Raw genomic sequence first — 11,946 nt, forward strand, 5'->3', positions numbered from 1 at the left:
AGCTCCTATTGACATCAGTGTGAGTTCTGCACATGGACTGAAGGCATGACACGGCCCATTATTCTCAATTTTCCATAGCACAGTTCTCTGAGAGAACACATCACAACAGAAATTGCTTATCTGGGATGCATCAATAAATATATTCCAGGTTTATTATCAAGACTGAAAAATTCAAACATTTTCTGTACCCTCATTTTCACACTTTTTCTAAATTTTATTGTCCTTCCTTTTATTCATTCAGATATAACATATAAAACCATCCCCATGAAAAAAAAGAATCTGCTGATGAAAAAACATGTCACTTATATTACCCAAAGAGGGAATCAACAATAGATCTTAGCTAACTACAATTGGGAGTTCTGTCACTGGTTTCAGATAGAAAGGAATAATTTCATGGAAGTCTTCTGCTATTCTATTTCACAATAGTGAGAAAACTTATTTTTAAAAAACCTTAGGTACATGTTGGCCAAAGATGGACTAGCAAGTAGTGGAATGAATTTGAAGGGTATATTCATTAAGGAGAAGCAGAGTACAAGGTGGTGCGAAGCAGGATATAATTAGCAATGATGGTGTAAAACTTAGTAAACAAAAATATACACAGAGTATCAATAGGAAAAATTGAAACACTGAGACTTTTTAAACTGTGAAAGTAAAAATAGTGGTGATTCTGCTCTCTGTGCTATACACATGGAGCACTGTAACACAGCATTAGACGCCACTGACGTTTGGTTAAAGACAACCCTGCAGCTTTCATGCCATGCATCACGAATGAGCTCCAAGCCCTTAGGACTCATCCAGACCATGAAGACACAGCCTTCACTGGAGGCATGGCATTGCTTCCCCACAAACTGTGTTCATGCCAGTTAAAAGGTGGGAGTGCTGCACACTTCTTTGACCCCACTGCTACCTGTGGAGTGGCAAACCAGACTAGTATTCAAAGCAAATTATACTCCATCCTAGCAGTAAGATTTGAGGGTTACTGAAGATTGTTAGTCCACACTCAATAAGGAGCTCAGTTCAAGGCAGTTTAGCAAGATAAACAGGGCTTGATCCAAGGGAGAACAATGAGCAAAAGCAGAGAGCAGTAAGGGAAAGAATGGACGTCTTGTACCTGCTGAAGCGAGGGCAGCTGAGAATACAGAGGCAGAAACTACCCTGTCCCCTTCCCAGAGCTGGCTCTCCACACCATCGGCACTGTGTGCCCCAGCATCACAACCCTTCTTTTCTCCCCCACAGCAGCAAAACAACTGCTTCTTTGCCCAGAACCAATCCCAAGCTGGGACAAGTCCAAAGGCTCATGGCATGCACGCAGGATCACCATGGTACAAACACTGATCTGGTCTTGTTTGGGTGCAGCTTGGGAAAACCAAGAGCAAACAGGAAGCTCAAGTTAATATTCAGGCTCTGGTTTGCTACCTCAGAGGAAAGTGAGGCATGTTTTTAACCCTAACCAGATTCTGATTAAAACCAGGACAGAGTGGTGGTAAGAACATAGAGACAAAACCTGAGGAACCAGAGTGCTTGTACAAGTGTCCAAGAAAGTCACTAAAAGTTCTATTTTGAGTCAACACATTCATTAATACCAAAGACATCCTTGACCCCTCCCTCCTCTCTCCAGAACATTAGCACTAAGTCTGCCTGGTAGATATTCTTCAGAAAGACAATGATGCACCTCTGATCTGAGCAGGGGTTTGGCCACTTCCTTAGGCCACTCCAGAAACCTCATGAATGACACCACTGCCCACATCATGCAGAACCTCATTTCCCCTGATGACAGCAAACCATTATAGTCATACTCATCCCCCTGACAGACAATGAAACCTGCCAGTAAAGCTGAACTGGTCCTGATTCCCCAAAAATTTCAAAAAGATCCAGAGCTCTTTTTGTCCTAAGTTGGAAGATGGACTCATCAGGGATTGGAAAAGACGTTGCTTGTGTAAAATGTATGTAATTTAAGAACTACCTGGGGGAAAAAAAGCAATGGACCATGACAGTGCTGAGCTGTTTCCTCTCTATCCAACTGGTGTTTTTCCAGGATGGGTAACCCATTATTTACTTATTATATTGAACTTGTTAGTCACTGTGGTATGGATCAAAGGAATTGCCATGACTCAGCAAATTGCTGCAAAGATTTTTATGGATACTCTTGATGAACTAGATTCTCCTGTGCTGAAATATCATGCCCACATCTTTGATATTAAATGGAAGAGGAAATAAAACCTATCAGAAATAAGCAGTCAACATGGAAAACACAGATAGATATGAATAGCATTTTGACTCATATAAGAATTTTCCTAGTAATTAGTTCCATTGCCACCATTAACTCCAGCTGAAAAATGGAGGTTTCAAACACAGTCAAGAAGAATCAATCAACAGCTGAAAAAGTCACAGCACCTATTGAAATCCACGTCATCTTGTGTGATCCATTTTTACGAAGCACATACTGAGTGCTGTGTATGAACCAACAAAGTGATAAGTAAGACAGGAAGTGCGGAGAAATCTGATATTGGAATAAAGGGAGGGCTGAAGCTATCAGGAAGGATAATGCTGAACCTAAATGCTTACTGTACTTCCTTATTAAGGATTTGGCTTAGCCACATTAGAACCACCTCCTCACACTGAAACCCTCCTTCTCACTGTTCTCAGCCCTTTTTATCTTGCGCTGCAGAGAAAGCATAGGGAACTTTTGAAGGTGCTTCCTCTTAGTGTCAAGAAGTTTTCTCATCATCACCCATTGTCTCTGCTCCTTCATTGTGCCTGTGCCTGTGCCTGGGAAACTCAGCACTTCTCAGCCCTCTCATGGTGGCAGAACTGGATGGGAGGAGCACGGTGCTGAGCTGTAGGATGAGCAGATGAGTGGAGCCTCTGAAGAAGACCTCAGCTCTCTTTCTGCTCCGGTTAGTGACAAATTTCTGTAGAATTGATGGCTGTCAGAAAGAATGTCCTGTCTGTTGGCAGTGCTAGGATAGCACACTGGCTATCTTTCAGCTGCTGTGTTCCTTGTTAAGGTAAGGCACCAGCCTTTTTCATTCAGGAGTGTCTTAAAGGCGCAGATTCTGCCCCAACTTTAGATCAGAGCATTTTCTCAGGGCAGGATACACCTGGGACCACTAAAGTCTGTCTCCCACCTAATCAAGGAGCAGGAAAGCTGTATAGGAAGCCCATGCACAGGAACTAGCAGGCAGAAACAGGCCACTGGAGAGAGTGCCAAATCTGGGATGGATCCACTGGTTCACACCACCTCAAGCTTTCTCATCCCTTGGCAAAAGGACCAATCCAGAAAACTCAGGGGAAGGGTTCTCATTTCAGGGACATTTCACACATTTAAAACAGGAACTGGTGAAGTGCAGAAGTGTCAGTACAGAGGTGTCAGTGTCAGGGAGGGGGAAGGGAAAAATTAACAAAATATTCACATTTAAAGAAGTATTAGCACTTAAATTGCTGCAGCTGCGGTATCTGAAACCCTGCATTTTGTTAGACAGCAGTCACAGAGAAATTCAATCTGTTTTCTTGCAAAAAAAAGTCCATCTAAACATACCTGAGTACAAATTACATAGTGGATCCAAGCAGAAGAGCAGAACACTTTAGGTGGTGCATAGCTGCAGACTAAGTTTGGGTAGTAAAATTTTTATTTTGTCATATAGTTTTTAATTACATGGAAATATTAACAGAGTTTCTTCTTCCAATTTTTTATTTAATGATTGCTTTCAAAAGACAGTAAATAAATTAGCCTCTATTGATCATGAAGCAATAGAGTAGTTAGTACTTTTGATCCATGCAATTAACATAAAAAGATAATGTGTGAAATGCATGAAGCATGTGCATCATGAGTGAGTATTGTCATCAGTAGTCTTGCTTTTCAATAAAGAAAAAATTGTTTGGGGAAATTGGTCAAACAGCTATTGCTATTGCATCCACACACTGCTGATTTCTAATATTTTTTCTACAGATCAGTAATGATATTCTATTACAGTGATGAGACCAGAATTCATTTAAATAACTTTGTGCCTGATTCATGAAAAACAAAAAAAAAAGCCTCCACAGCCAGGGGCCATTATTTCTGTAATTTTTCCATGGAAAAGTCATGGTCTGTATTCAACTTTCAGTTCAAAAAGAAAAGTTTTCAATTTGTACAGATAGGATTTTATTTTCACAATCAGATCCAGAGGAATGATCTAACTACTAAAAGGAAAAAACCTCCACTGTCTAACTCAGAAATACACAAATCACACAACAAAATTAAAAAATATTTTCTGCTAAAATTTATTTATCCACACCCTCTGCAACTGCAATCAGAGAAGAGTAAAACTGGCACAGAGAAGAAAACTGATACATTGATATATTAATAGACCCTTTGCTTTTCAGACATCAGTATCATTTCCATTATTGAATAAATAGAAATGCCAAAAAGTTTTTAAAAGCATGAATCTAAATAAAGATAGGAATGAAAGTAAAACACAGAGGTGTGCTGCAGTTCTCTAATGTTCAAAGAGTATGTTCTGTTCAACAGCTCACATTTACTTGTTTGCTCACAGCGCATTTCTAGGCAAACAGCAGCAGCATCGTAAATATCGCTTTCATTTTGCTCTTTTGCTTGCAATCTTTTTTTCTGTCGTGAGCAAGAGCTGTGTACCTTGGAGAGATATCCCAGCCAGCTGAGAGACAAATGATGTGGGCAGCATAACTTTATGAAAGTGCAGTGGTTAAAGGAACTGTTTGAGAGATTCTGCTCAAACAAAATCAGATGAGTATTGCCTGCTGGTTAGAATATTCCTGTGAAGGCCAAATCATATCATATTTCAAACATGGCAAAATATTTACAATATTATTTTTACATTTTCCGGTATGATTTTTATTAAAGTGTATACTTGTTCAGTAGAGAACAAGCTCAAACCACCTACCACAAAGATATTATCCACACTTGTGCTAGAAAGTAGTTTGCTTTCTAAAGTTACAAAGAATATTTAAAATAAATGGAAGAAAAACAACAGGGAAAAAAAATCTCTCCTCAGTTTGTTTATAGTGTGCTTTTGACAGTGCTTTCTGTGTGGCCAGTGTTAACGTTTCCTTTCGTTTCCCTTCGTTTGTGTGTGCATCTTTCACAGCCACAGAGAGATTATTTGTAGAGATATATATATATATATGTAATTGAAAAACCACAAAACCTGGCCGAAAGATGCAGTGGAGGCTGACTCACTGAATTTTAATCCCGTTTTTAAAGAAGTAGATTGCAAGTTTTAAGGGGTGGCTTAAACTTTTAGTGAATAAAAACCTGCAAACTGTGATTTTCCACTTTTTTTTTCCAGAAAAGTTCTTTCTTTCCACTTCAAATAATAAATTTCCATGGGGAAAATTTTCTTCAGGTGTAAAATTTTGTCTGAAAACAGAACCTACTCACTGATTTAATATTCCTACTTCAAGAAAGTAACTCACTTACTGATCCCAGATGACAGGGAGGATACAAGTAGAAAAATCTCTTTCACATCATTCGTTTAATGAATTTTAATAACACTTTACTGTTTTTTTTCAGAGAATACGTTTCTTTCTAAATGCTGCTCTCGGTAAGACAGAAAAGTGAAAAGGATTCTTATTTGAGTATGGATGGCAGGATCAGGCCCATTGATCTTGGCTTGCTTTCTGCTTAGCTTGTAATACAGAAAAAAAATATTTAAGACTCCTAAGGCCTGTTTCAGGTACATATACTACAGTTTCCTGCAGCTATAAATCCTTTTAGTTTAAAGAATTTTATCCCAATTACCAAAAAAATGTACATCCAGGCCCAAGGCAAATTCTTTCTTACGTTTTTCTTTGTAATTTTAATGCTAGCTTTGCTTCCTAAATAATTTCTTCAAGATCTTCAGGCTGTTCTACACTTTACTATTCCATTTTTATCCATTTTCTATCTTTAGATTTCTATTTAATACTTGTTTATGCATTTCTCCATAATTTTAAAACATAACCTCAAAAATAAAATCATACCTTTTCTGCTATGCAAACCCTTTGCTTTAATACAAATACAGTGATTTAAGCGCCCTTCTGGGGTTTTTTAGCTGTTAGTGTTCCTGGTCTCAAATTTTAGCATCATTATTTAAAATGAAGGAAAAAAATCAACTTGCAATTTAGACAGTTACCAAATTACCAAAACTAGTGCAGCAACTCTTAATGAGTGAAACCATTAACAATTTTCTGACTGCAGCCCCTGTTCAAATACCTTGGACACCTTGTTAGCACAGAATGAGGTGTTCAATCAAGACACTGGGAATTGGAAGTACCAGGGCACAGTTTTGAGTGGTGATTACAAGGGCATGAGTGTGAGTGCCAAAGTAACAGTCTTCTACACTGCAGGAAGCTGAGAAACCTTCAAGTCTACATTTGTAAATCAGCCTGGATGATTACAGCAGTCACAAGCAAAGAACATATGAAACAATTATTTGCACCGTTCTTTCACTCTTTTAATTTGCTCTTAAAATGAACACAGTGATATTAAGAGCCATTAGTGCTTTGTCTTTGAAAATTTCGTGAGACTTCGTATCTTTCCAAGCAGCACCTTAAATTGCTTAAAAGTAGAAATGTAACAAAGAACTATTGTTTTCTGATTGTTAAATCCCTTTCACATCAATAATCTAAGCTTACATTAGCATTCAGATATGTCTTTGAATTTTCTTGGAAAGTATTTGGTTCATACGCAGAAGTGATATGATTTTAGACTTTCTACTTTTCTACTTCTTAATTGCTGTGACAGAGACAGTTTGCCTTTCTTAAATGAGTAAATTTTAAAAACATATTTTGTCACATTAATATTATGCTGTAGATTTCCATTCTATTAAAGCAAAAAAGTACCACTCTTTGGTGTTAACTTTACTATTTTATTTTATAAAATGAGTCCTTTATAATAGTTTCCACACAATCCACTCTTTCTTTTTCTTTAAATCCATAAACTGTAATCTGTGTAGAAATAACCCTGAATATTTCTAAAACTCAGATTTCAGACACAAAACTTGCAATTAGGAGCTACTTTCATATTAAAGATAAGGAATTATTGACTAAGGAAGGGATGAGAAATAGCAAAGAATTAAATTATCCCCAGTGAAAAACTGGAAAAAGATAATCTATTTTTAAAAAATTCAAAGTATCCTGCTACATTTCTATACTTCATGGATATATATAATATATGTATATAACTCTAATATTTTACTGCTTCTGGTTTGAAGAAATCAATTGTAGTGGAAATTATCTAAAAACTGCTGCTTTCATTTAAGAGAAATATAATGTTTCTGCTGTGAGTTTTTTGGACAGCTCATCTAATGCCTTTTATAGAAATAAGCAAAGTATATTATGGGCTTAATTAGCATCTCAGCTGTACTAATTGCTTATATAAATAGCACAAAGAAATTAATTTTTGTTCTTTTTGATCATCCAGAAATATTATGCAAGGACTTTTCACACAGGACCGTTTTCTTACATGTATTATTGTAGGAACATAAAATACTTATTTCAAATTAATACATTTGTATAATAATTATTTCCTTACAGAATTCTATTTTAAGCCTTGCAAAAATAGCTAGTTCTCCAATTTTAAATGCATCATGTCTAACAAATCCTGAAATACTGTCATATCAGTCTCTGGCTTTATTACTGGTTTCTAGAAACTCCCCAGAATAAATCTTTAAGCACTACAAGAAACAGAGAATTCTGATTATGTATCTAATATTTGAAGAGTCAAAAATTATTAAAACAATACAGCCAACCTGTACTAAAACAAAATTCCAGCCTGTGATGTACTTCACTGTTGATGACACACTGGGGAACTAAATTATGCTGTGGGGAATGCAAAAGTGCAGTGCTGGGGATCTAAATTATGCTGTAGGGAATGTAAAAGTGCAGCATCTCTGCTGCTATTTTGTGCTTGGGGTTTTTTTTTTCTACGTAACTTTAAATTATGTATCACTGTAAATTTTGTACCTAAGGGTGCTGAAGCTTTCAGGTAATATTGTAAAGTTACACAGTACGTAAAAATATAGCTGAATATTCTCACCCCTCCCCCGCTGCCCAGCTATACCTACCAGCAGCTGAAAATAGCAGTAATTGAAATTAAAGGCTCCTCCAGCACGTAGGAACGTCTGGGTTTAATAACCGGAGGGGTTTCAGGTGCAGAGGGCGCTGTTGTTCGTGTATTCTGCAAGCATTTCCTGAGCAGGGAGAAAAACAGGGATCCAACAGTTTCATGTTTATATTTTTAAGCTTTCCATAAAATGTCAGTGGAATTGCTGACATATAGATGCTACCTTCCACAGTATGTGATGAGTTTCCTGAAATAAATCCTTTTCGTGGCAGTCTAGAAGGGAGATGCCAGCTATCGTCACCAAAGTGAAATGTTTTTCACTGTTTCCACTTTACAGTCCATTTACCAAGATTTTATTAACCCAGCCACAAGGTTCCTTCCATCACACATTTTCATATAAGGATATTTCAGTTATTTTTATTTTAAAAGCACACCAGATGTGTTTAAGTGTAACTTGCAATGCAAAGTGTGAAAACAATTTGAAACACATCATTTCAGTGGCATTCTTCAACATCTTTCCTTCTAAAATATTTTTTGCAGTTCATAACTAATTATTTCAGGTATTTTGCCCATAACAAATTATTAACTAATTATACCCACAAGAAACAGTAGAGAGAGGAATATACCATTCACATCTTGAAATAATCTTCTGCACAATAACTTTTCTTTTGAGTTTCACATATGCATTTATTAGCCTTATACCTCCACGCATAACTACCAGCTTTAAAGACATCATTAGTTCTTTGAAGTAAATTGTTTTCTAAATCCCTATACAATGTACTACATCTTCTCATGCATTCACATTTTCTCTTATCCCCCACTGATGGAAAAAGAACTACCATGCCTAAAAAAAAGAGTGAAAAAAAATCCCATAGGTAAAAATCTTAATGACAATTTAAACCCACAGAAAGCTAGGAAACTTACAGTTACAGCTGAAATTTTGGTTTAAACTTGAACAATTGTACCTAAGGTGTTTAGCTGGATAGGAAAGCATGGTCATCCTGCAGTCCTTTTCTGAAGTCACTGGAAGTTCGACCTCAGTGAGAATTATAGATTCAGGCATCAGACATCCTAGATCAGCTCCTGTACTGAGTTTCCTGTGCTACCCAAGCTCAACAGGGTGTATTAAAGCCAAAGCAACAGGCTTTGTCCAGTTCCAAGTTGTGACTTTAAATCAAACTAAAAAAACTGCTCCAGCAAGTTTATTAAGTTCAACATTTATTTACCCATAAAATCTGACCTTACCTAAAAAGTTATTACTTGAAAGAAAGGAATTGAAGAAAGTTATGTGATATACTTTACTTTTCTTCTCTAATAAGTTTTATTGATTTCTGTTTTGCAGTACGGTCTAATGCATCTGCATTTTAAAGTGTCTGCAAAGCATCCATCTAGGAAACCTGATTTTTAAAATGAAGCTACTAGGTTAAACAATAAATATTAGGAGAAATAAATTTCTCATGTGTCGCTCCTGACATGGGGCTCTCCAACTTTTGCAAAACATATTAAAACAAATTCCATATTTCAAAGAAACAAAAAAGCCATCAGAATATGTGGCTGACCGAAATTGCTCTTTACATGAGGTTTGTATTTCCCATTAACAAAAATTTTACCTGGTAAAACAGTGCCTACATTCTAATAAAAATGCCCATTGTTAGTTTTTCTCCTTGAATCAATGCTCATTCAAAAGTTTCCCACCTGATAAAGGCTTTAATATAACTGAGACAAAGTTGCATTTTATGATTGGCAAGTTCTTTGCGCCCCAGCTACCCCCCAGCCTGGCAGAGTGGGGCTCCGAGATGCATTTTGGCCCTGTCTTTATGTCAAATCACTGCCATCAAAACAATGGCACATATTACATGAAAATCTTGTGCAAATGAGCCATAATGGAAGTGAATGACAATCTTGTAAGACCGTGCAGCAGGATTCTCCTTTGATCTGAAATATTGTTAATCTTTCTCAAACATAACACTAAGTATACTTGGCAAATCCTGGATGAGAAAGTCCCCATAGTGCAGCTCCGTGGACAGCCAGCCAGAAGCCAAGCACATCCTGCCACAAAAAGAGGCACAGCCACACCAGAGGAACACACCGACACTGAGCCCTGAGCTCTGCAGTCGCTACAAATTTGTTTACCATTCAAAGACCTCTTCACCCATTTCCTTTTCCCGAAAACGAGCTAAACAGTATGTTTATTTATTCGTAATAATGGATATTTGCTGCTGGAGCACAGCTTCATTTAATTAAGAAGCTCTAGTATTTAAGATATTAAAATCCATGTTTCGAAAAAGGTTTGCTTTCACAAAACACAGTCCTTATTTATTCGCGGCTTAAGAAACGGCCTCACTCTAAATTATAGTTTTAATATGATGTTGCAGGGGGAAAAAATTTACTAGCAATGTAAGGCAAGATTTTTCATTGGTAACAAAAGCATGATATAGGAGTTTATACTTTCCTAATGATGCTTAAAGCAAAGATCTGGAACGGTGTGTCTCAGATGAGGTCATGCATCAACTTCAGGAGAGTAAAAACCTCTCCTTAGACTATATTACAGCCAACTCACACCTTTTTGTTGTGCAGCCAAATATGCATGGCGTATGTAGACGAATGCAAACAGAGTAAATCATGTTGATTCAGTGCTAGTAGGAAATATGCCTCTTCAGTTGTGTGCTGCTTTTGAAGTACTGCCTAAAAATCAGTCTTGGGCTTCAAAGAGAGGGGATTATAGCCTTTATCCAGCAATTAATATGGCTGAAACTCAGAATGTCAGCACCTGACGACTATACAGGCTGGACAGTAGCCTAGTAGGGGTCCAGTCCCCCTCAAGAATTGGAATTTACAATAAAAATTAGCGCATAAATAATATAAATGATAATATATAAAATTAAATATTTTGGAAGGGGGCACAAAATTTTAACTTCTAATGACCTGTCTATATTTTGACATGTGGGGAAGAGGGGGAGTTGTGGTGTCCCTTGACCTTTAACCTGCCTTATCCACCTAGATCATTTTAATCTCCCACCAACTGTTAAGCAGAAAAGAGTGCTATTAAAGAGAAAGCTATTCCTTTTGCCGTCTTACATAGATCAGATGACAACCTCTCCAAGTCCCTCCTCTCTGTCAGAGTTCAAGGGTTCAAAAATGGTCAGAATATCAAGCAACAGAAAGCCAGCAGGACTGCTGCAGAAAGAGTTTAAGGACTTTATATTATGCAAAGGGGGTTGGAAAAAAAGGGAGATTCCATTATTTTGAAGTTTTATTCCCTGGTTTACTTTTTTTTTACAATAGGTATTTCAATTTCAGAAGATCATAGAGCTTCTAATTTAAGGGGGGAGGAAAATTCTTACATTATTATTATATGCTCCCAAACTTGTAGCGACCTAATAATCTTTTCCATATTAATTCTTTATATGTAGATCCTAAGGTTTAGGTCACATACACATACATTTATCAAGTGTTGTACTGTAAATAAAATGAACACTTAACACTCTAGTTCTAGCCAATGTGTCAAGGGAAATAAAGTAAAACAAGATAAAATGAAATTAAATAAAATAAAATGGAGCATGCAGTCTTTTAGTTCATAACCATCCTCAGATGACATTTCCACAATGCTACATATAGCACCCTATTCCTCAGGGAACATCCAAGCTTTCTACTATTTCTCATTCTTAACCATAGACAGTTGTTATAACACGTTTCTTCCCAGAATTTCCACTTGCTTTGAAGAAAATATCCCCTGAGTACCCATGCTTAATGTACTTATGGAAAAGCAACTCTATATCATGACAAGCTAAACAATATGGTTCTTTAATAAAAAATGTGCGATATTAAATGCAGAGTTCTTATTTCAAAATGGTAAAAAATCAGTTTGAGGGAAGGAATATAAT

The 11,946-nt window shown here is 36.8% G+C and overlaps 1 long non-coding RNA gene across 1 annotated transcript in view; it reads right to left on the reverse strand.

Moving 5' to 3' along the window:
* LOC146433305 (uncharacterized) overlaps positions 1-9,138 on the reverse strand; it is a 59,162-nt gene extending 50,024 nt beyond the window's left edge. Inside the window, exons 1-2 of the long non-coding RNA XR_014854043.1 lie at positions 8,987-9,138; positions 8,064-8,189 (exon numbers count right to left, since the gene is read on the reverse strand). This is a non-coding gene — a long non-coding RNA (uncharacterized LOC146433305). The remainder of the gene's footprint in view (positions 1-8,063; positions 8,190-8,986) is intronic.
* Between the last annotated feature and the right edge of the window lie 2,808 nt (positions 9,139-11,946).

Source organism: Lichenostomus cassidix, chromosome 9 (genome assembly GCF_008360975.1).
Source record: "Lichenostomus cassidix isolate B80296 chromosome 9, HeHo_3.0, whole genome shotgun sequence".
Classification (NCBI taxonomy): Eukaryota; Metazoa; Chordata; class Aves; order Passeriformes; family Meliphagidae; genus Lichenostomus; species Lichenostomus cassidix.